This window comes from Diabrotica virgifera, chromosome 5 (genome assembly GCF_917563875.1).
Source record: "Diabrotica virgifera virgifera chromosome 5, PGI_DIABVI_V3a".
Taxonomy (NCBI): Eukaryota; Metazoa; Arthropoda; class Insecta; order Coleoptera; family Chrysomelidae; genus Diabrotica; species Diabrotica virgifera.
The window spans coordinates 62,385,580-62,411,847 of record NC_065447.1 but is presented as its reverse complement, the minus strand read 5'-3'; the positions used below and the strand labels follow the sequence as shown (position 1 = coordinate 62,411,847).

At 32.4% G+C, this 26,268-nt stretch overlaps 1 protein-coding gene across 2 annotated transcripts in view; it reads right to left on the bottom strand.

Moving 5' to 3' along the window:
* Positions 1–26,268, bottom strand: part of LOC126884185 (uncharacterized) — a 155,889-nt gene that overhangs the window by 111,972 nt on the left and 17,649 nt on the right. The gene's annotated exons all lie outside the window — the stretch shown is intronic.

Below are 26,268 nucleotides of genomic sequence, written 5' to 3'. Positions count from 1 at the left end.
CCATGATAACACTTATTCAATTTTACGAGTAATTTCAGCACGAAAACAATACACAATATACACACATGAAGTAAACAATAGTAAACCTACACATAACCTATCTTTTAGTCAAAATATCAACATTGACCGATTAACAACGGGCATTGTCGACATTGGCCGGGCAATGATAAAAATGTTATCAAGAATTTAAAATTATCATCAATGTCCAGTTTCTATGGACAATAATGTTAATATCCGGCCATTGTCGATAATGACCAATTCAACCGGCCATTGCCGATAATAGGTCAAAACGGCAAACAGGTGTATGTTTTCAAAAAACTTTTGATAGTGTGTAAAAAATATTTTATTATCAGCTAAGTACTTTCGACACATAACGTGTCATCATCAGAGCTTCGTCCTCTTATAAAACCTTCATAGAAGAGCAATTGCTAAACGACACAATAAAAAACATGTATACTGGGCAAAAGCCACAGATATAGGGTATAATAACCCTTTAAAGTGAATAAAATCACATCTAAATTCTTTTATTAATTAATAAGACAACATGGCTGAGTCAAACCATTTTGAGCCCACGTGAACAGCAGATCAGCTGAGGAAGATTGTCGATAATGACCAATTCAACCGGCCATTGTCGATATTGGCCGGCCAATAACGTTATTGGCCGGATTTACGTCATTGTCCGTAACATATATAAGTACTTTTATTTCATAAAAATATGTCTCCAATTAGCATGACAATTAATTCGTCTGGTAACATGAATTATTTTGACAGATTGTACAAATTAATAATATTATTAAGATTGTTTTTTAATCGTATTTTCATCATATTTTAATATTTATTATCCTATTCCCGAGGAAGACAAATCCAAAGATACAAAAATAATAAAATATATTTACTAAAAACACAAATGTATTTTGTTCACCCTTTATTTGCACTGATGCATACATAACTTGAAAGAACAGTTTTACAGAATATCAAAAATACTTTTTTGCCCAAAACATTTAGTAATCCTTACATATTTTTAATAAAGGATATGTTAAAGCAGTTAGAAGACTCTGGCTTCAATATAAAATTTATTTGGGTTAAGGCACATATTGGACTCAAAGATAATGAGTATGTAGACTACTTAGCCAAATCCAGTATAACATCAGGCACTTTATTGTCATATTCTTTATGTGTATCAGATGTTATTACTATTTTTAAAAGAAACCAACTATCGATATGGAAAGATCAATGGAATCTTTACTGCTTAACAAACCCCACAAGATACACCACTTTACAACCAGTGATTCCACAAAATACATGGTTTAAGAGTTTTAAAGCTCCACGTAAATATATAACAACTATAAATCGATTACGTTTTGGGCATGCTTGCTATCCAAGTCATTTATATAAAATAAATGTGATTGAAGACAATAATTGCAAACATTGCGGAAAGCAGGGTGATCTTGATCATATCTTTTTTGAATGTACTAAGTTTCAACAGCATTCAAACTCACTCTATAAAAATTTAATTCAACTTGATATGCATGCACCATTCAATATACAGTCTTTGCTGGCTACAGGCTCACAACAAATATACAATATCATTATAGATTTCTTGTCAGATACACGCACAGTCCTATAAGATTTGTACGCGGGCATGAGATTTTTTATGATTTAAGTTCAGATTCGCATCTTTTTTTTTTCATAAATGTTTTATCACTTTATCAGAGTTCCATTATTGTTTTTATTGTATTATTATTGTATTGTATTATTTATTGTGTTACTATGTTGTTTCTGTTTATTTTGTATTAGGATTAGGATTGTATTTTGTTTATTGCAACTGGCTGAATGACTAATGTCTATGCCATTAAATAAAAAAAAAAAAAAAAAAAAACTTGAAAGATTTAGCACCTAACTCCATATACTGTCTGTGTGCGCGTAGTCTCCATATAGTCGGAGAGATCGAAGCGGATTTTGTGCGTGATAAGTAATATGGAAAAATTATACGTGGATATGTTGAATTAGTTGTGTACATGACTTTCCCCAACGGCCGGAAACCAGAGTAGGGGACGAGGGTAGTTATAAGGGGTCAAACTCGCGGTTTTTATTATTTTTTTTGTGACGCTCATGATCGAGATAGTGCACCAAAATTTGGGAATAAGTAGGTCATGACGTAACTAAGTAAAATCTCTAGGGACGGTACGCTGCGTAGCCGACAAAGGGGTAGGGGTAAATATAAAAAATATAAGGGGTTTTTTGCGACGTTCGTGATTGAGATAGTGGACCAAAATTTGGGAATAAGTAGACCATGAAATAATTAAGTAAAATCCCCAGAGCCGGAAACCAGAGTGGGGGACGAGGTAGTTATAAGGGGTCAAAGTCGCGACTTTTATTATTTTTGTGACGCTCGTGATTGAGATAGTGCACCAAAATTTGGGAATAAGTAGGTCATGACGTAACTAAGTAAAATCTCCAAGGGTGGAACGCTTCGTGGCCGACAAAGGGGTGGGGCAGGGGTGAATATAAAAAATATAAGGGGTTTTTTGTGAAGTTCGTGATTGAGATAGTGCACCAAAATTTGGGAATAGTAGACCATAACATAACTAAGTAAAATCCCAAGAGGCGGAAACCAGAGTGGGGGACGAGGGTAGTTATAAGGGGTCGCGGTGCACTATCTCGATCATGAGCGTCACAAAAAAAATAAAAACCGCGACTTTGACCCCTTATAACTACCCTCGTCCTCCACTCCGGTTTCCGCTTCTGGGGATTTTACTTAGTTATGTCATGGTCTACTTATTCTACAATCACGAACGTCGCAAAAAACCCCTTATATTTTTTATATTCACCTCTGCTCCACCCCTTTTGTCGGCCACGCAGCGTTCCACCCCTGGAGATTTTATTTAGTTACGTCATGACCCACTTATTCCCAAATTTTGGTGCACTATCTCGATCATGAGCGTCACAAAAAAAATAATAAAAACCGTGACTGTGACCCCTTATAACTACCCTCGTCCCCAACTCTGGTTTCCGGCCGTTGGGGAAAGTCATGTACACAACTAATTCAACATATCCCCGTATAGTTTTTCCATATTACTTATCACGCACAAAATCCGCTTCCAGAGACGTCGATTTTATAAAAATTCACTCTCAACAATTTGTCCTATCGCGCCTAAAGAACTATAACTTCAAAAATAGACTCTATTTCACTTGGATAATTTTGTGCATTAATTAAAAATCGAAATTAAAAGAACCCATACAACAAAATCCATCCAAGGATAATCTAATAACAAATCAACTTCAACTTCATATTTATAGCATCTCTAGACATAAACAAATGTTGAGATATAAAAAATATATCTTTTAAAAAAGTCAAGTAAAATATCTATGTATTTATAAGCGAACAAATATTTTGTTTTAATCATTTTGTTTATTAATTTGCAGATAAAGTCGCTTCAGAATTTGAACCTTTGATTAACGACTTCTAACTGTTAATTAAAGTTCACATATATTATACAGAGTGAAAAATAGGTTTCTGTAATAGATTAGATTCGAAATGGTTTATATGAAACGACAAAATTATCTTCTTTTTTGTGTTATATACAGGGTGGGGCATCAGTGCGAGGAAGTCCAATTACTCGTTTGTGGTATGAGATACGAAAAAAAGTTATTTAGGTAAAAGTTGGGGCCCAGATATGACCATAATTTAAAAATATTTCCAAATATACAGGGTACAGGGCCACCCGTATTGACAGGGGACACAAACTTATGTTTTTTAAGGAACACCCTGTATATGTTTACATTTTTGGATTCTCCTTGATGTCTTCTTTCTTAAAATATAGGGTTTTGTAATATTATACGAGATAGTTTAAAATATAATTACGTTTTTTTTTTTGTTAATTTCGCAGCAACATTCACACCCTGTAGAATTGTAGTGATTTGGTGATTTGACATCAAAATTTCTATTTATGTTCAAACGATTTTTAATATAGTCTAATATTGTTAAACATTATTAGGTAATGTAACGAAATGTTTAATTTTATAAAAATGTATACCATTTTTATTCAGTTGCAATGCGAAGGCAAAACAATCTTATTTTTCACTTAGAACAGGGAGCGCAGTCCAGCACTCTGAATCGACGATTTTCGACTCTTATTGGAGTCATCATCGGAGAGGCGTAGGCCTGCTGCTCTCTGCTCGAAGTGACCAAACCATGAAAGTTTATCCCCGCATGGAGAGACATGTAAAAGGATAGTCTTGGCTAGGGATATGCCACTCAATGCATCGAGGTGTAACGTCGACATAGGATTGAGTGGTCTAGCAATCTTTGTCAGTCACATGCGCAGGATCGCTTGGTTAAAAGAGATAGATAGACCACCGATCGACTATTTCCATGCTGTTTCCGCGTTACGCTTTTTTGATGAGTATGCCGAGTCTACGCTTAATATGTCGATGATTGCAACTGACGTGTATGGAGTAGGTGACTAGCGTCATCTGGCAACTGAAAGGTAAAGTTTTCAATCCTAATAGAAACATTAATAATATTGAAAAATATTAAAAATGTTACTAAAAACTTTTTAAATTGAAAACTTATTGGTCTATTTCCCTGGTAACACCTCCATGGCTTCTAAAATTTGCAAGCCAGATGGATGCTGAAGTGAAGATAAGAGGGAATTCTAAAAAGTTGCAATTACCAAGCTGCAGACGGGGGTTGTGAATTGCAACTTTTAGAATTCCCTCTTGTCTTCACTGCAGCATCCATCTGGTTTACAAATTTTAGAAGCCTTGGAGGTGTTACCAGGGAAATGGACCAATTAGTTTTCAATTTAAAAATCTTTTAGTAATATTTTTAATATTTCTCAATATTATTAATGTTGCTGTTAGGATTGAAAACTTTACCTTTCTGTTTCATTTTAGTTTACAGGGTTGATCGAAACTCGGAATGAGTATTTTCTTATGAGTTTTCTTAACCCGCGAGTAGTCGCGCCGTTAGATAGAATCTCACATTTTATCCTTTTTCGCGATAACTTGATGAAAAATTTTGCAATTTTGAAAAATTTCGTAAGTGCCTCGAGGAAGGGTGTAGTAATGGGTAGGTATTTTTTTTCTTCTTCTTTTTGTGGAATTTATGGCTTTGGGGAGAGCCAATTAGCTTTAATAATTGTTAGAAATAATATTTCTAACATAGCAAGTAAATAAAAATACTATAAAATAAAAATTTGTTGTAAATTCGTATTGTGAGATGAAATCTAACACGCGACTGTTCACGTTACAGAAGTGAGCGCGACTACTCCCGGGTTAAATGGAACACCCTGTATTTCAGTATTGTAATGAAATGATATTGTATGGTACTTTTTATTTCTTAAGCATTAGCTGCACCTAAGGGCTGCACTCCACTTGCGATTTGTAGTCGCGGCGACTAAAAAATCGCTGTCGCAGAAAATCTGGTGGGAGTGGTGGGTGCCTCCACTTGCGATTTTTAAGTCGCAGAATTACATCAGTCTTGCAATGGATAACATCGAAACTACTTGTGTTATCGCTCTTTTGCTTCGGGAGAGAAGTAAACGGTAAACATTAATATAATTATTTATACAGGGTGTCCAAAAAATGTTTTTTTTTAATTAAATTAATTGGTACAAAAAGATGCATGTATGTAATTTGTTTAACTCTAAATATATTTTATTCGTGCCAGAAAACATAAAAATGTTTTATTTAAAAAATAAACATTGATTTTCGCTGAAGCGTAATGTCACAGCCTCCTATAAACTTTAGGAGGCTGTGGTAATGTTAAACTTCCAAGAGGCAGGTGGGTGGCAGCTCTAACGCGAAAAGCAATATTTATTATTTGTCAAATAAACATATGCACATATATTCCTGTTTTCTGACAAAAGTAAAACGAATTTTGAATGAAATAAGTTACATACATTCTTCTTTTTGTCTCAATTAATCGAATTAAAAAAGTATTTTTGGACACCCTCTACAAATAATTATGTTATTGTTTGTATTAATAAATAGAGAATTACATACCCTTGCAAATGAGCTATCACATTACCCCTATTCTCATTTTAAAAATTCATCGATTACGTTATCAAGCCCAGATGGATGACGTCACTAGTATGATATATATGCCAAAATATTGTAATTTAAAAATAAAATCGACCTGTTTTGGAATTTTTCCTTAAAGTCGCCGGTTTAGGAAATAATGAATTTGTCCGTTACTTTATGGACGCACTGTACATTTAAAACACATTCAAAATTTTGACAGGCGACATTTTGCGCCTTTCCCCTGAGTGAATAGAACAATAATTGTTAAATAAATTGTTAAACAATAATTAAACAATTATTGTTTTAGTCAAAATGCATTAATTTTGGAATAAAATTTTTTAAAATTTCATTGTTTTTTATTTATACGCCGAATCCACTTATTAAAAAATTGAAGGACATTTGTCTCGTTTGCGAGATCGTATATATTTGTATCTTGTTCCAAAAATTGTAGAATTGCTGAATTTATCTGAACTCATTTAACAAGTCTGGACAAAATATTTATATTAAGGTGATACAGTAGCGATCAACAGGTAGCCAAAACGCGTTCCAAGATTGCGGCTGTAACTTTGAATATTTTTTCGAGATATTTGGCACATGTATTCGTAATATAATAAAGAATGGCGGTATAGAGCCCAATTTGAAAAATATATTAATATGTGAAAATTACTCTGTAATTAAATACAATATTAAAAAAATGAGCCTGTACCGCCATTAAGAAGAACAAAAAATAAACTTTCTTCAAATAAACTTTTTTATCCGATGCCTAGATTTTGGGTCATTTTGGAACTACTAATGAAATAAAAAAATTTAGTAGTTCCAAAATGACACAAAATCCAGGCATCGGATAAAAAAGTTTATTTGAAGAAAGTGTGTTTTTTTGTTCTTCTTAATGACGGTACAGGCTCGTTTTTTTAATATTTTATTTAATTACAGAGTAATCTCCACATATTAATATATTTTTCAAATTGGGCTCTGTACCGCCATTCATTATTATATTACGAATACGTGTGCCAAATATCTCGAAAAAATATTCAAAATTACAGCCGCAATCTTGGAACGCGTTTTCGCTACCTGTTGATCGCTACTGTTTCCTCTTAACAATATCATGTAACAGTGTTTCTATGAATCAACTGTCACTTCCGCTGATTAGAAGTTAACTGGTATATGGCATATAAATAGGTATATGAAATAATTATGACGCATGCCTATGCTGGTCCGTATGATCCATTTCGATCGAGTGGCAATCGCGTCGCGGTAAAAAGCGTTTTTTTAATCGCTGTGATTATTTAGTCGCAAATGGATTGACTCGTATTTAAAACAATGTGTTCAATATTCGCGACAAAACAATCGCGCGACTAAAATCGCAAGTGGAGTGCAGCCCTTAGTGTTTTAATTTGTGAGTTATTCGTGATCTTTAAGCCAAACATTAATTGTAACAAAAAGTACGTAAAATTTTATTAGGGGGCCATGAAAATATTCAATCAAAAATAATTTTTTGAGAAAAAAAATACATATCTATTAATCTAGACTTATCTTTAATTTATTAATATTGGATGACATATCAAAATACCTATGTAGTTAAGATTGTTGGTGCGTAAAATATTAATAAAAACATAATATTCTACCTAGTTGGCTATGACACTAAATTTGCTTAAACATTTGACATTATACTATTTTTGTACTTCCAGTTGCTTTGTTACCATTAGATATAATTTTTCTAATGAGAAACTGATTAATATGGTTTTTGTGCTAGAACTGTATGAGAAAAATGTGCTACTAATAATAAGAATTTATCGTCAAGAATTCCCTGAATAGACGAAAATCAAGAAGAGAAACTTTTGAACGTTTATTAGAAGGGTTTCAACGGACTGGACACTTACGCCCGGTTTCATAATCAGTTAAAGTGGACTTTAAATTTTAAGTTGGCACCTACCTTTATCAATGCAATTCATATGGGTAAATGTCAACTTTAAAGTGAACTTTAGCTAATGTTCAATTTAAGTTGATTATGAAACCGGGCGTTAGATTACGAGAAATCTGATCGAACAAAAACTATTGAAAGTAAATAAAATGAATTAAATGTAATTTGTGTCACTGAGGATCTACATATTAGTAAGAGCGTTCTCATAATCTAAGTGACTAGTCTGTTGAAACCCTTTTATTTATTTATTTATTTATTATTTATTTATTTATATACGGTTACAACCATTTACAAAAAATACAATAGGTTAAAATATAAATTACATACAATAAAGAGAACAAAAAATACAAATTATCAATATAAATAAGTTACTAATACAAATTACACAAACAATCATACCTAAGGACATTAATTATTAGTGTGGTCGGCGGACAAAAGCAGACAAGTCACTTTTGAGTTTATTATTATTATTATTTTTACAGAACAATAAGTCTTAGTCAATGTTTACTAAAACCTGACTCAGTGCTGGTTTGCTAGTCTGGCAGTTCTAGAGAGGAAGTTGTTAAGACCATAGTTAGTACGGTGGATTGGGTAATGGAAACTAACTGTAGCCCTGGTTGTTCTTAGTGGGACATGAATATTAATTTTTTGAGTACTTTTAGTGTACTTTCAAAAGTTTCTTTTCTTGGTTGTCGTCTATCAGGGAATTTCTGATGATAAATTCTTATTGCTAGTAGCACATTTTTGTTATACAGTTCTAGCACAAAAACCATATTAATCAGTTTCTCATTAGAAAAATTCATAGATGGCAAAGGCAAAGATAATAAGTATTTTTTTTTTCGAAAAATTATTTTTGATTAAATATGTTCACGGCCATCTAATAAAATTTCACGTAATTTTCTTTGCAATTAATGTTTGGCTTAAAGAATCACGAATAACTCTTCAATAACTCTAACAAATTAAAGCACTTAGGTGCGCTTGAGATATGCAAATGAAATTTGGTGGTTTTCATGACGGAGTTATTGCATATTTTTTGACATACAATTAAGAATTTAATATTCACCATTGGCGCGCATACGGGTAACATGAGTTATCTAATTACCAGTATGCGCGCCAATGCTGAATATTAAATGCTTAATTGTATGCCAAAAAATGTGCAATAACTACGTATTAAAACCCACCAAATTTCATGTGCATGTCTCAACCGGTTTTAAAGTAATAAATAAATCGTCAGTTTGTCAGAAAAATTTCAACACCTCCTATCTCGGAAACGAAGCATTTGCGGACAAAGTTTATAAAGCAAACTGTCATTATTTTTTCATACAGAATTACCCCTTAAACTGCCAAAATTTTTTAAAAACCCCCTGTACTGATAAAAAACATGCCTAGTTGTTAAATTACCTAACTTTTTTATTATACAACATAAGCGAATCAATCAAACAACAAAATGTTGAGAAAGCATAAGGCTATAGTTAGGTTTTAATTTCAATATTCTACAAATGCTACAATATTCCACAGGGTGATGCAAACTTTAAGAAAAAAACACAGTTTGATTCGTACACCCGGTATACAATGAAAATTTACCTGTTTAGCAACAATATTACTATAACGATATTGTCAAGGAATAAGGCTATAACATACTAAAAAATCACCCAAATTGGACAACAGGTTTAGGAGATATATGACATCAAAAATGACCCATTTTTAAGGTGGCCGGTTAATTTTGGCTCAGAGTGTATTACCGAGGGCCGAAAGTCCCTGAAAACTTCTATAATGTTTATTAATAAATTACAGAGTTGAAAAAAAAAAGAAAAAATTTAGTGTGATTTTTAATTTCAAATATCTTCAAAAGAAACTTTTTGGTTATTCTAAGGGACTTTCGGCCCTCGGTAATAATGTAATCTTTCATTCTGCGTTTAAATTTTTCAAAAATACTTACTAGTTTTCTCAGGGTTTCAAAAAATAAGAATGTGTGTGTACTTTATACGGACGTCAAGGCGCAATTCCATTGAGGCAACATGAGGCATGCGTCAATGTCGAATGCTACACAAAGTCTTTCCATTCAAGACACAGAAAGCGACCCGAATCAAGTCGCCTTCTCGCATGCCACATGTTGACTGTTTGTTGGTTGTTGGCTGTTGCTGGGACCAAAGAATACTCCATCCAACTCCTGTTGGATGGAGTATTCTTTGCTGGGACGCATCCATCACCGTTCGGCAAATTTCAACGTGTTGAACAGTGTCGCCGCTATCCAGCAGTCAACGGATTGGTGCGCCTTTTATCGTGCGACATGAAGTGGAATATTGAAAAAACAATGTTATTTATTGAAGAGTCCCATAACTAACCTGAGTTATGGAATAAGAAAATTAGTTTTTATAAAGACAATAAGATAAAGTTGAAAAAGTTATCAGATAAATATGAATGTACTGTAAGTGAAAAAGAAAATCAATAATTTACGTTGTGAATTTTACCGTGTTAGGAAAAACTAAAATTAAAAAGCGGTTCATCTTCTAGTAAAAAAGGGAAAACGTTATCATTCGAATCTCGTTGAGGCGAGTTGCTCTGCCTCAACTTAAGTGGGTCTTTGAACCCTACCATGATTAAAAAGTTTAATGAATTTTTGTGAAAGTCCCATGTGCTGTTCTGACGTTTTTAACCTTTTTACAACTTTATTAAATTCAAAATTCAAACTCCGCCAAGCTTGCACAAAACAACATAAGGAATTTTTTTAAAAATTTTAAACCAAAAAATGGGATCCTTTCTTTATAGTGGTACCTACATAAACATTTGACCATAGCTCTAAAGATGACTTTGTAAGACGAAAGTGTTCAGCTAGGAATTAATAAATTTTACACAGTTCAAAAATACTTTTCTTTTCCCAGTCATTCAAATATATAAGGGACTCACACGCGGTGGTATGATTCGCAAAAGTAGTGCAGTCACTGAAGGTTTTCACCTCTGCTTTTGTTGAACCTCCATCGATTTTCATGAAAATTGGTGAGTAATTAGAGGAGACTTCAAGAAACAAAGGTGACATGATGCCAACTTGCGCTTTTACCCTGCAACCATGCAACCGGGGTCATTTAACCTTTTATTTTAAAAAAAGTAAGGGGTTTAAAGATTAGGTTCAACGTGCTTAAATAGCACTTGGAATTAACTTTCAAACAGTTTTTAGATGAACCTGATATCGTAAACACAAACGGAGTTATTAAAAAAAACAATAACATTTTTTGGAAAAATTTTTAAAAGATAAATTTTGAAAAAATTTTGGAGCATAAATTTTAACGCTATCAACATGTTCGGGATCTCATTTGATAGATATTTTTAAGTAGGGTGTAATAAGTTTATGTTATAAAATGCATCAATTTCCCGTTATTTCAGCTTGAATAAGAGTTTTTTACTCGCCGAAAAAAATATACATTCAATTACCTATAACTCACTTTTAGTTAACATGAAAAGGTTTTTCTAGTAAGGGGTTTATTTCATTTTTAATTAGCTTTAATTTTGTTAATAATAACTTTTTTGTAAAAACTTACACTTTTTGAGTTATTGATGAAAAATTGGTTAAAAACATGCATTTTCTCAAGAAAAATTAAAATCTTTGATCTTTAATAACTCAAAAAGTTTTGATTTATTTTAATAACTTAATATAACAAATTTTGCTTGAAATTTGTCCCTCTATCGAATTATGGGGTTAATTTTAATAAAATAAGTTTCACCCCCCGAGAAGGGGTGGCATCCACCCCCAGCGTAAAAGCGCAAGTTGGCACCATGTCACCTTTGTTCCTTGAGATATCCTCTAACCACTCACAAATTTTCATGCAAATCGATGGAGGTTCAACGAAATCGGAGGTAATAGCTCATATCCACCTTCAGTGCCTCCACTAAAGTTGGTATCATCTTTTTTTATTTTTGGTCACACTTTCTCAAGTACTCAAAACCGTCTTAACTCATTCGTGTGAAATTTTGAAATTAAGCTTCATCGTCTGCAATCAACTATTTTATGTATGTAGAAATTATTCTGCGTCTCTTGACTACCAACATATTAAAGCTCTGTTTTCCACCACCGTGGTTTACTTCTTTTCTTTTTACCATTCAAAGCAATTACTAAATACGATGCTATGCCGCGACTGCTTGCAAAGACATGACATACTAAACTGAAGTCGCCTGAATGGAATCATGTCTAGACGCATGCTACAAGCTCATGCGACAAGACGCATGTGATCTAGGGAGACAAATGACGCATGCGACCTTTTAAAATTTGTGACACAAAATAGCAAACCTTGAAGCAGGCGACAAGTTGATACGTGCATCTTGCCTCATGTCGTTCAGTGTTGCCTCAATGAAATTGCGCCTTAAAAAGTTATACTTCTATTATACAGGGTGGTGAATCGGAAAGCGGGCCATAGGAAACTCAATGTAAAATTTTAAACTGTTGAATTCCTGCTTCCCTAATTATGTTACATCAAAAGTCATGAGAAGTTATTTGTAGAGGATTGAAATCTGTATTAAAAACAGAAGTTACAATTGTTCTACGATTTAAACACATTCCAAAATTTTGAAAAATATAATGTATTTACCGCAGTAGGTATGTGTGGGCATGTTAGGCCACACGTTACTATTTAACTGACAGTGAGCACACTATTGACTGAAGAAAACATATTTATTATTAAGGTGAAACAGTAGCGATCAACAGGTAGCGAAAACGCGTTCCAAGATTGCGGCTGTAATTTTAAACATTTTTTCGAGATATTTGGCACACGTATTCGTAATATGTATAATAAAGAATGGCGGTACAGAGCTCAATTTGAAAAATATATTAATATGTGGAAATTACTCTGTAATTAAATACAATATTAATTAATATATAGAATCCTCTATATATCCTTCGGCAACCGTGCCCCACCGACGACTTAATTATTTTAATTTCTAACACCTAGACGACTTTGATAGTTGTCACAGTTAATTTCGAGTAAAAATAGCGTATGAATTGTACTATTTATGGTTGAAAATTGCTACGTTTGAAGAAAAAATAGTATACTTTATTCGGCAAAGAAGCGACTTTTCTTGACTTGCCCTCTATTACGCGCCTCACTTCGTTCGGCGCGTAATATCGGGCGCGTCAAGAAAAGTCATGCTTCTCCGCCTCATAAAGTAATATACTATTATAATTGTTCTACGAACAATAATTATTCAAAATTTTGTAAAAATATAATACAATTTTCAGAGTAATACGCCAGAGTTAGGCCACACACAGTTCAATAATGTGTATAAGGTTGCATTTGGTGACAATGAAATTATTATATTAACAATTTAAACTGTCAATTTTTTATTTCTTTTATCATTTATTGTTTAAAACACAATAAAGTTGATAAGATACCCTTAGTTAAGGAGAATGTGTTAATAATAAAGATATTTTCTTCAGTCAATAGTGTGCACACTGTCAGTTAAATAGTAACGTGTGGCCTAACGTGCCCACACATACCTACTGCGGTAAATACACTATATTTTTCAAAATTTTGGAATGTGTTTAAATCGTAGAGCAATTGTAACTTTTGTTTTTAATACATATTTCAATCCTCTACAAATAAGTTCTCATGACTTTTGATGTCAAATAATTAGGGAAGCAGCAATTCAACAGTTTAGAATTTTACATTGAGTTTCCTATGGCCCGTTTTACGATTCACCACCCTGTAGATATGTATTACACCATAATTTATGTTATCCGTTACCTTAAACAAGCATGCTTTACGATTATGGTATGTAAAATAAAAATTGTCGTTCGGAATTATGTCAAAATTGTAAACGCAAATATTCAGTCCGCGTTTTTCTGTTTTAATTCACTTTAATATTTATAACTTGAATAACACTACATTGTTATCAACAACTACAGCCAGTACACATACATACACACATATTAAATTAGGACAAGAGATTAGAATATCAGTGAGACAAGTTCCACAATAACATTGAATATTTGGTTAAAACATATTTGTTTCTTATCAAAATAATAAGAGTATCAACTTATTTTATATAATTAAAGGTCAAATTTTTGTATAAAATTAAAAATAAAAGAGTAGAGTATAGTACAATGATGAGGCAGCAATCAAAGTAGAATCAAAGAAGATTTTCACAAGTTAATATGACAATATCTGTGAGAAAATCAAATGTATAGATATCGCCAATTAGATACGAAGTATACTTGACAGAATAATAGATAAATAGATAGTCGACGTCAGATATATATGACACACGTCTTCTTTTGATGCCTATTCGTTTCAAATATTGACGATGGCGATAATTCTGGCTATACTTAACTATTTTATTAACTGATACTTTAAATAGATTAGTTATTGTTGTGGAGAACCATTTACTCAGGTGTTGATACCTGACCATGATATTCTTCTTCTCCCAATTCCTCGCTTTCCGAATACTTTGCTTTGAAGGATTACCTTCAGTAATCTGTATTTAGTGGCGTTTCTCATTATGTGTCCGAGATATTCTAAGCGCTGTTTCACATTATAAGAATTTAAACGTGCGAAGGTTAGAAGTATGTAATCATATTATAGTCCAAGCTGTGGGTGAAAAATAGGTCGATTTCAGGATATAATTCAGGAATTTTTGAAACCTATCAGGTGTTTTAAAGGACGATCCCAGGAATAACTTATACTAAAATGTAACCAAAAATTTTGTGCGGTTTTTTATTTATGACGATTTTTATTTGTTAAATTTGCAATTTTTAAAGATTTTTAGTTTTGCAGCTTAGGATATTAATTTTAGAGAAAAACTTTTAAATAGAAAATTGTAGTAAACTAAAAACCTACAAAAATGAATAACCATTTTCAATTTCGTTGCAAAACGAAAATACAGCCGAACCATATTCCAGTCCAATCAGAGAGTGCTGCAAGCACCTCTACCGGTTTCGAAACTTATTAGTCTCTCATCAGGAGGCACATATGCTGCTCTCCCTGATCCAACCAAAACAAACCCCAGCGTGCAGTCCCGAATTGCAACGAACGAAATGGCATAGATGCCCTAGCGGCAACTGCTAGCAAAAGAAAACCTTTTTAAAAACCTACAATTTGAGCTATGGCAAGTTTAATTTGGTTAATACATTATTGCAAAACAGCCTGCGAAAAGTCCAAAATGGCCGTTTTTTGCAATTGCCTTATTTATTGCAAAAATAACTTTTATGTATTTTTTTAAGGCTTTAAAATGAAGATCTTTCAATACTAAACACAAAAAAAATTGTAGTGCCCGATTGGTGAACTTGTTGCTTAGATATTATAATTTGTTTATCCCAAGAGGTCAAATGTCCAAGGCTATAACTTTTTGAAAAAAAATCGTACAGAGTTATTCCAAGATCCACTCTCCTTCTAAAGACTTATACTTTCATATTCTGATGTAAATAAATGCGTATAACATTTTTCAACCTGTTATTTCGAGTTTGAAAATAAGGGGGCAAATTTCGTTATAAACATTTAAAACAGAAGCCGCTCCTGTACATCCTATGAGTTTCTAACTTGCAGGTTATTGTTTCTGAAAACAAAATAAAGATTCAAAACTAAATAAAAATTTTCTACGACCAACTGAAGCCGAGATAATTGTTTTTGTTTTCTTAAATCGTAGTGACTTTATTTATAACAATTAAGAAATTATTTCACAGTCATTGACTAAAGAAAGACTTATATTATCTTAAAATAAAAATTATTTTAACCGAAAATTACATTTAATTATTAAAAATGATTTTTAAAGTGTAGTGGAGATTTATTTTTCGTTACGACTGTGATTTATTGTGTCGGTTGCCCTTAGCAACGGCTAGCAACTTATAATACATTGAATCACGGTTTTTGCTTTAAATTTTAAAACACCGCTTGTATTGACATGAAATTTGGCAAACACATAGATAACATGTTAGAGAATAAAAATGATATTGGGCCTCTGTGTGCTTTTGTCCTGGGGGTGTTCAAAATATATATGTTCAAAATAAGTTCGGAAATGAATAAAACGTCTAATTCTAAGCACCTTTTGTTCTATAGCATTTTTTCACCAAGTTAATACCTTTCGAGTTATTTTCGAGTAAATACCTTCATTTTTCAACAGAGAAAAAAAACACGTTTTTAGGCGGTTTTTGACAAATAACTCAAAAAGTAAGTATTTTATTGAAAAAAAGAGTTTTAACAAAAATATAGCAAATTATAAATTGAAAAAAATGATGTATGCATGAAATCTCTAGACCCAGTAGAAACAAAGATCTAGCTAATGTAAAATAGGTTCATATCCGTTAAATTTCAAAGTGAATTATTTTAACGTGAAATAACCAAAAAATCATGCACTTTTTGGAGAAAAATCATTACAACCTTTTAAAAGTGTTAAAAAAATATGTATATCTGTTTAAAAAAAAGTTTATAGCATCAAAAGTATGCAAGTTACGGTGGAAATAAAGTTGATCTCTTTTTTTTTTTGTCAAAAAACCCGGGAAAGTCGCCCCCTAATTACCATCTTAAATCAAATTAATCATCACCGCTTCACAAGTTACTTTGCTCATGTATTATTTATATGATCTGTAAATATCATCAGTTCAAAGGGCTTATTTAAAAAAATTGGTTTTGAAGTAAATCTGTTTTAATTTTTAATTTTGAAAAAAATGTTTTTTTTAAATAACTTAAAATTTATTAGTGTGACCAAAAATCACAAAGAGTAAAAAAATGAAGTTTTTGCTTTTACGAATATTTTGGATATTTTGCATTTTTTGGAAGGCAAAAATTTGTTAAGATATGGCTGTTCTAAATTTGCGTACACTAAATCCTTTTAACTACAGCCCTTTCAAAAATAAGCACTTTGAACCGATGAAACTTACAGACATAAACGACACATACACGAGTAAAACAACAAAAAGTGCATGATTTTTTAGTTATTTCACGTTAAAATAATTCACTTTGAAATTTGACGGATATGAACCTATTGTACATTAACTAGATCTTTGTTTCTACTGGGTCTAGAGATTTTATGCATACATCATTTTTTTCAATTTTTAATTTGCTATATTTTTGTTAAAACTTTTTATTTCAATAAAATACTTACTTTTTGAGTTATTTGTCAAAAACCGCCTAAAAACGTGTTTTTTGTTGAAAAATGAAGGTATTTACTCGAAAATAACTCGAAAGATATTAATTAACTTGGTGAAAAAATGCTATAGAACAAAAGGTGCTTAGAATTAGACGTTCTATCCATTTCCGAACTTATTTTGAACATATATTTTTTCACCCACTATAAGGGGTGAAACTCAACCCCAGGACAAAAGCACACAGAGGCCCAATATCATTTTATTCTTTAACATGTTATCTATGTGTTTGCCAAATTTCATGTCAATCCAAGCGGTGCTTTAAACTTTAAAGCAAGCACCGTGATTCAATGTATTATAAGTTGCTAGCCGTTGCTAATGGCAACGGACACAATAAATCACAGTCGTAACGAAAAATAAATCTCCACTACACTTTAAAAATCATTTTTAATAATTAAGTGTAATTTTCGGTTAAAATAATTTTTATTTCAATATAATATAAGTTTTTCTTTAGTTAATTACTTACTTTGAAATAATTTCTTAATTGTTATAAATAAAGTCACTACGATTTAAGAAAACAAAAACAATTATCTCGGCTTCAGTTGGTCGTAGAAAATTGTTATTTGGTTTTGAATCTTTATTTTGTCTTCAGCAACAATAACCTGCAAGTTAGAAACTCATAGGATGTACAGGTGCGGCTTCAGTTCTAAATGTTTATAACGAAATTTGCCCCCTTATTTTCAAACGCGAAATAAGAGGTTGAAAAATGGTATACGCGTGCGGCTTCAGTTCTAAATGTTTATAACGAAATTTGCCCCCTTATTTTCAAACGCGAAATAAGAGGTTGAAAAATGGTATACGCATTTATTTACATCAGAATATGAAAATACAAGTCTTTGGAAGGAGAGTGGATCTTAGATTAACTCTGTATGATTTTTTTTTCAAAAAGTTATAGCCTTGGACATTTGACCTTTTGGGATAAACAAATTATAATATCTAAGCAACAAGTTCACCAATCGGGCACTACAATTTTTTTTATGTTTAGTATTAATAGGTTTAGTATTGATAGGTTTCAAGAATTCCTGAATTATATCACGTTTTTTCACCCACAGCCTGGGGTATTATGGAACCTTTCTCACTATTAGACGGTGGTTGAACGTTCGGTGAAGTCGCCGTGTTCATGCCGCCCCTCGCTTACAACAACAGACGGCAGCCGTGCCGTCTTTACGCACCCAGTAACATAGGGGACTTAATGCATCCTATCATAATATGATACTGTCGTTCAGTCGCACGAAGGTAGTTTCTTTGGTTGTTTGGTACATTATTTTCATTTACACTTTGTGGCTGTTTGAAGTAGGTGCATATATTTTATACCGGGTGTCCACTTATATTTTCCCCCATTTTAACTGCCTATAACTTCTAAATGGCTCAAGATAGAACAATGCGGTTTTCGCTGAAATGTTTTATTTTAGTAAAAGCTTTGTCTGAATGGATTGAAATTTTTATATCGCTTTCAAATACAAAAACAAAAATGGCGGATTTTTGAAAAAAACGTTGTTGACTTTTTTTAATGAAACACCCAGTATATTTTTTTATAAATTGAAAGAAAGTTCATTCACCTATCCAGCGATATAAAGCTTTTCAAAATCGGTTGTCAAATCACTGAGTAATTAATTTTTAAAATGAGAGGTGCAACGTGGATATAGCATACCTAAATAACATAACTAAGCAAATTGATATTATGCTATGTGATTTCCACATTGCATCTCTCATTTTAAAAATTAATTGCTCACTCATTTGACAACCGATTTTAAAAAAATTTATATCGCTGGATAGGTAAATGACCATTTTTTCAAGTTACAAAAAAATATACTGGGTGTTTTAATAAAAAAAGTCAACTACGTTTTTTTTTCAAAAATCCGCCATTTTTTATTTAAAAGCGATATAAAAAATGGTCATTTACCTAAAAACTTGAAAAAGCGGTCATTTACCTATCCAGCATATAAAAAAATTTAAAATCGGTTGTCAAATGACTGAGCAATTAATTTTTAAAATGAGAGATGCAATGTGGAAATCACATAACATAATATCAATTTGCTTAGTTATGTTATTTAGGTATGTAATATCCATTTTGCACCTCTCATTTTTAAAAATTAATTACTCAGTAATTTGACAACCGATTTTGAAAAACTTTATACCGCTGGATAGGTAAATGACCTTTACGTCAACAACGTTTTTTTCAAAAATCCGCCATTTTTGTTTTCGTATTTGAAAGCGATATAAAAAATTCAATCCATTCAGACAAAACTTTTACTAAAATAAAACATTTTAGCGAAAACCGCATATTTCACAGACACCCGATTTGGGCGTCGAAACGTTAATAAAATTATTTTTTTCAATTTAATTGCGGCTTATTTCCCATCTAAATAGTTAATTATAAAAAATAATATTAGATTAATGAGCAGATCCATGCCCTTTAGCGTTAGGTTGGTTCTCTGTGATGTTTCTCATCAGGTTTCTGCTTCTTGTTTTTCTTTTTGTTGCCTCGGTTTTGGAAAAATAGTACGTTTACAGATGCTAGCGTATGTTCACACTAGAGTGTTGAAATCAGTTAGGGTTTGGAAAACAGTACATTTTACAAATACTAACAGATTTGGACACCAAAGTGTTGAAACCAACTAGCTTTTTTAGTGGTTATACATGCATAGATGCTAACGGCTATTGACATTGATTTTATATACCTACTGCTGTGGAAAAATATTTAGTGATTTAGGTATGAATAAATAAAATTAAACGTTGTTGGGATATAAACAATAATATATTAACACAAAAGAACAACATAAAAATAATATTAGATTAATGAGAGCAGCCCTTTAGCGTTAGGTTGGTTCTCTGTGATGTTTCTCATCAGATTTCTGCTTCTTTTTTCCTTTTGTTGTCTCGGTTTTGGAAAAACAGTACGTTTGCAGATGCTAGCGTGTGTTGACACTAGGCATACACGCATATTAGATGTGTGTTGACATACATGCATAGGATGCTAACGGCTATTGACACTGCTTTTAAATGCAACTGGCATGGCGGCTATTGCGTTGCTGGTTTGCGAAAAATATTGGGAGAATATAACAGCTTACATAAATTAGTATAAAGAATTAGTTAATAAACAAAGTTAATTACATTAATCAATAAGCGAGATAAAATATTTGGACTTTTATCATTATTACTTAATTTTGTTATTATTAATTAGTATAATACATAATTATTCAACGAGCATACATTGATAGGCAGCTTCTACTCAAGATTAAGTTTGCGATACGAGCCGAAGGTAAGTGTCGTAATTCATCAGAGTGAGTAATTGCCATTACATGAGAGTAGAATACTATCATTTTTCTACGATCTCTTTTTATTTTAATTAGTAAAAAAATAATATTGTCAGCTAGGTACTCAATATCAAAATTATAATATACAAAAATAAATGTTGCTTTATAAAATTAAAAAAGAAACAGCAAATACTGTCTTATGTATTTTAAAAATATGACAAGAAATAGTCAATTCAAATTATACTCGTTTCCGAAAATTTTAAGCACTTTGTACCTATTGTCAATGTAATAAATAAGAAATGGCTATTATTGGTAGACGTATGTTATAAAGCTATAATGTACGTTTTTAAATTTAACTATATAATATAATATAAAATAATAATATAACTATATGTTATAATATATTTAAGACAATATAACTTTATAAAATAAACACAATAAGTATAGGTAAGTTATAAATTATAGCGCACAGCAAATGCGCTAATGTCACTGTCATTAAAAATGGTAAACGTCAAAATTCATACGTATTAAACAAGGTATAAACGTAAAAGTATATTCACCCATTGTTACATTTTTTATAATGCTGTATAATTTTAATCTCGAGTAGTTGATAATCATGTTTTTTTACTAATTAAAATAAAAAAAGGTCGTAGAAAAAGTATAGGATTATACTCGCACGTAATGGCTATTATCCATTATTATCGCAAACTTCATCATCGTGAGTAATAGCCATCATTACATGCTCGTTGAATAATATACTATTAATCTGCGGTTTATATAGGGTGAGGCAGATAACTGACCTATTAGAAATATCTCGAGAACTAAAGGCAACAGAAGAAAATTGGAATAAAGGGGTTTTGAAGGATGATCTATTAAATAAAAATATTTTCAACTCTTTGCAACTTCCGGTTATACCGGAAGTTGCATATAACTTGGTTTTTTTAAATGGGACACCCTGTATATTTTTACATTTTGGATTCTCTTCGATATCTTCTTTCTTAAAATATGAGGTTTTGTAATATTATACAGGGTATTTTAAAAGATACTTACGTTTTTTATTAATTTCGTAGCAACATTCACACCCTGTAGAATTGTAGTAGTTTGACATCTAAAACTCTACTTACGTTCAAATGATTTTTAATATAGTCTACTAAATATTTTATTTTTATTATATATATTTTTTAAACAGCAGTCTACTGTTAAAATATCCCTCACTTAAGGAGCATATTGTTGGACTTTGGGAACGAAAGACTGAATGGTGCTTATGGCTTCAAGTCATCTTACTTAACTCGAGGACATAATACTAATAATATGGTGGAAGTATCAATTAGAATATTTAAAGATAATATTTTACAACGATGCAAAGCATTTAATTCTGTATCTACTATTGACTTTGTGTCCAATCAGCTAGAACAACATTATGTAAGGCGTATACGAAAATATGCCCTTAGCCGTGTAACAAAACCCGAATTGTTACACAATAAATTTTGTTTAAAAGCAAAGGACTTAGAAGTAATAAAGTTAACTGATAATAACGAAAAGCCCCAGATACAAAGTTTACTACTTTTTAAACAATTAGAATAATTGAAATAAAAATATAATAAACAATATTTTAAATCTAAGACTTTTCGTTAATAAACTGCTTTCTGGCTGCATCCCATATCTCCGGATTTTACAATATATAATCACGTAGAGACGACGAAAATAGGAGAAAGCAAATAGAGGACACTTAGGCCACGCATTTACCTTCTCTTCGTCTAGGAAAAGGACCGAAAGACAGTTTCTAAATACTCAAAAACTGAGTAAAATGAAAAAGATAAAAAAGGGTTCAAGGCAGGTTTTGTTTATATTCGATTCAGAGTTGGACTACCATCTCCATATAGCAACTATTTCAGCATCCTTATGCATCATCAGTGAAGTTTATGCAGTCACAACTCTGAAGGGAATATAAACATTCTGCCTCTGCATTCTGCATAAGGTGGGTTCATTGCATCGCGATGGTTTGCCTTAAAAGAGGCAGAATGTTTATATTCCCTTCAGAGTTGTGACTGCATAAACTTCACTGATGATGCATAAGGATGCTGAAATAGTTGCTATATGGAGATGGTAGTCCAACTCTGAATCGAATATAAACAAAACCTGCCTTGAACCCTTTTTTATCTTTTTCATTTTACTCAGTTTTTGAGTATTTAGAAACTGTCTTTCGGTCCTTTTCCTAGACGAAGAGAAGGTAAATGCGTGGCCTAAGTGTCCTCTATTTGCTTTCTTCTATTTTCGTCGTCTCTACGTGATTATATATTGTAAAATCCGGAGATATGGGATGCAGCCAGAAAGCAGTTTATTAACGAAAAGTCTTAGATTTAAAATATTGTTTATTATATTTTTATTTCAATTATTCTAATTGTTTAAAAAGTAGTAAACTTTGTATCTGGGGCTTTTCGTTGTTTTCCTCGTAATACGAGAGATGTCGCTAGATTGCGTCTCAAAAGGTGGGTTCATTGCATCGCGATGGTTTGCCTTAAAAGAGGCAGAATGTTTATATTCCCTTCAGAGTTGTGACTGCATAAACTTCACTGATGATGCATAAGGATGCTGAAATAGTTGCTATATGGAGATGGTAGTCCAACTCTGAATCGAATATAAACAAAACCTGCCTTGAACCCTTTTTTATCTTTTTCATTTTACTCAGTTTTTGAGTATTTAGAAACTGTTTTTCGGTCCTTTTCCTAGACGAAGAGAAGGTAAATGCGTGGCCTAAGTGTCCTCTATTTGCTTTCTCCTATTTTCGTCGTCTCTACGTGATTATATATTGTAAAATCCGGAGATATGGGATGCAGCCAGAAAGCAGTTTATTAACGAAAAGTCTTAGATTTAAAATATTGTTTATTATATTTTTATTTCAATTATTCTAATTGTTTAAAAAGTAGTAAACTTTGTATCAGGGGCTTTTCGTTGTTTTCCTCGTAATACGAGAGATGTCGCTAGATTGCGTCTCAAAAGGTGGGTTCATTGCATCGCGATGGTTTGCCTTAAAAGAGGCAGAATGTTTATATTCCCTTCAGAGTTGTGACTGCATAAACTTCACTGATGATGCATAGCATAAGGATGCTGAAATAGTTGCTATATGGAGATGGTAGTCCAACTCTGAATCGAATATAAACAAAACCTGCCTTGAACCCTTTTTTATCTTAACTGATAATATGTACAACGTCACTTCCTCCAATAAATTTTATATATATGTAGTTCATACTGATATTGCAATGTGCGACTGTCCACGAGGTCAAGGGGGTGCATTTTGTAAGCACCTGTGTGCAGTTGAAATAAAAGAACATATATATTTAAGTAATTGTCCTAGACTAACTTTTAATGATAGAGTTTTACTGGCGAAATTGGCAGAGGGACCAGACATTGACGAGACATTTTTTAAAACCATGACCGACTTAACTAACAACGATAACAACATATTATATATGTCAGAACAGCCAATCGTATACAATAACAGCTTCTTCGATACAAATATGGATTTTTCTGTTTAAAATTTACCAAAAGATTCTTCTAATAATGAAAGCTGTAACGAAGAAATAAAGAATTTCGAGACAAATCTAGACAACGTGAGGAACATAATTACTTCTAATCAAGGTCCTCACATGAAGAAAATGCTAGGGCTACTTAACAGTAAGCTAAAGAAAATCGAGAATCCATCAGATTTTTTTGATTTTTGTGCGTTGGTCAAAAAACAGCCAGTATTCAAAGGCAGAAAAATTAAGGTTCAACCAACGTCTGTCAGCAGAAGAAAGCCTCGAGAAGGATTGTCTTGCGGATCTCGTAGGATTCAATCTGGACGTCCGTCCAAAACCGAGGCAACAAAAGGAAAAAAAAAGAAGCAGAAACCTCATGAGAAACATAACAGAGAACCAACGTAATGCTAAAGGGCATGGATCTGCTCATTAATCTTGCATGTTCATTATTTTTTATGTTCTTCTTTTGTGTTAATATATTATTGTTTATATCCCAACAAAGTTTAGTTATTTATTAATACCTAAATCACTTAAACATTTTTTCACAGCAGTAGGTATATAAAATAAATGTCAATAGCCGTTAGCATCTATGCATGTATAACCACTAAAAAAGCTAGCTGGTTTCAACACTTTTGTGTCCAAAGCTGTTAGTATTTGTAAAATGTACTGTTTTTCCAAACCCTAACTGATTTCAACACTTTAGTGTGAACACACGCTAGCATCTGTAAACGTACTGTTTTTCCACAACCAAGGCAACAAAAAGAAAAACAAGAAGCAGAAACCTGATGAGAAACATCACAGAGAACCAACCTAACGCATAAGGGCATGGATCTGTTTATTAATCTAATATTATTTTTTATAATTTGACTATATAGATGGGAAACAAGCCACAATTAAATTGAAAAAAATAATTTTATTAACGTTTCGACGTCCAAATCGGGTGTCGTTGTCAAAATACAAAATACATACTACTAAATTAAACAAAAATGTTGTTGCTTAGTAAAAAAATACTTTAAAATGTATAATAATATATTATGTCTGAATTGCCAATATAAATGAGTCAGATTAATAAATTATTAGAAGAATTTTTTACTAAGCAACAACATTTTTGTTTAATTTAGTATTATTTTGTATTTTGACAACGACATCGGATTTTGGCGTCGAAACGTTAATAAAATTATTTTTTTTAAATTTAATTGTGGCTTATTTCCCATCTAAATAGTTAATTATAAAAATGCCACAAGCACATAGCTTCAGAACAACATTATTTTTTATGTTGTTTTTTTTTTGTGTTAATATATTATTGTTTATATCCCAACAACGTTTTATTATTTATTAATACCTAAATCACTTAAATATTTTTCCACAACAGTAGGTATATAAAATCAAAGTCAATAGCCGTTAGCATCTATGCATGTATAAGCACTAAAAAAGCTAGCTGGTTTCAACACTCTGGTGTCCAAATCTGTTAGTATTTGTAAATGTACTGTTTTTCCAAACCCTAACTGATTTCAACACCCTAGTGTCAACACACGCTAGCGTCTGTAAACGTACTGTTTTTCCAAACCCTAACTGGTTTCAACACCGTGGTGTCATCACGCGCTAGCATCTGTAAATGTACCGTTTCTCCAAACCCTAACTGATTTCAACACCCTGGTGCCCACACACGCAAGCCTCTGTAAATATGCGACCGGGCAAGAATTATCGCTTTCGTTGAAGAAGGCCATTCATAGCGGTTCGTGGATGAAAGAGAGGGTGTTTCTCAGAATGGAATAGGTTTCTGGACACAAATTCGATGCAAAATAGAGCTCATTATGGTAGACCCCAGTGACCAATGATCAGAAGAATAGATATATTAGAATTTCAATTAGGAGAAATTCTTCAACCCTTCAAAGAGACTTGAGACCTGCTACAGAAGTCAGATCATCGTTGGCTACAATAAAAAGCAGAATTTTAGACCCAGGTTTAAGAAGTCGTCGATGAAAGAGAATTCCTCAGCTACAACATGTTTTGCACCACTTCCAGTAGGCTCAAGAACACATACGGCTTCCTCAACAGTTTTGGAATTTTGTACTTTTTTTCTGTCGAGACCAAAATCTATTTAAATAGTGATAGCTGGTGAATTTGTCTTTGGCGAGAGCCAACAAGAACTGCACAACTAGGACATGCCCGTCCCATACTTCCTTTCTATGGTGGCAGTGTTATGTTTTGAGCAGGTATTATGGCAGATGGACGCACGGAATTAATGGTTATTGACGGGACTCTAACAGGACAAAGATACATCACACGGATTTTAAAACCTCATATGAGATTATGGCGAGGAGCTTTGGGTGAAAATTTTGTATTTATGGATAATAACGCCCGCCCACATCGGACTCAAGTGATTAATGACTATCCTGAGACAGACGGTATTCGCTGTTT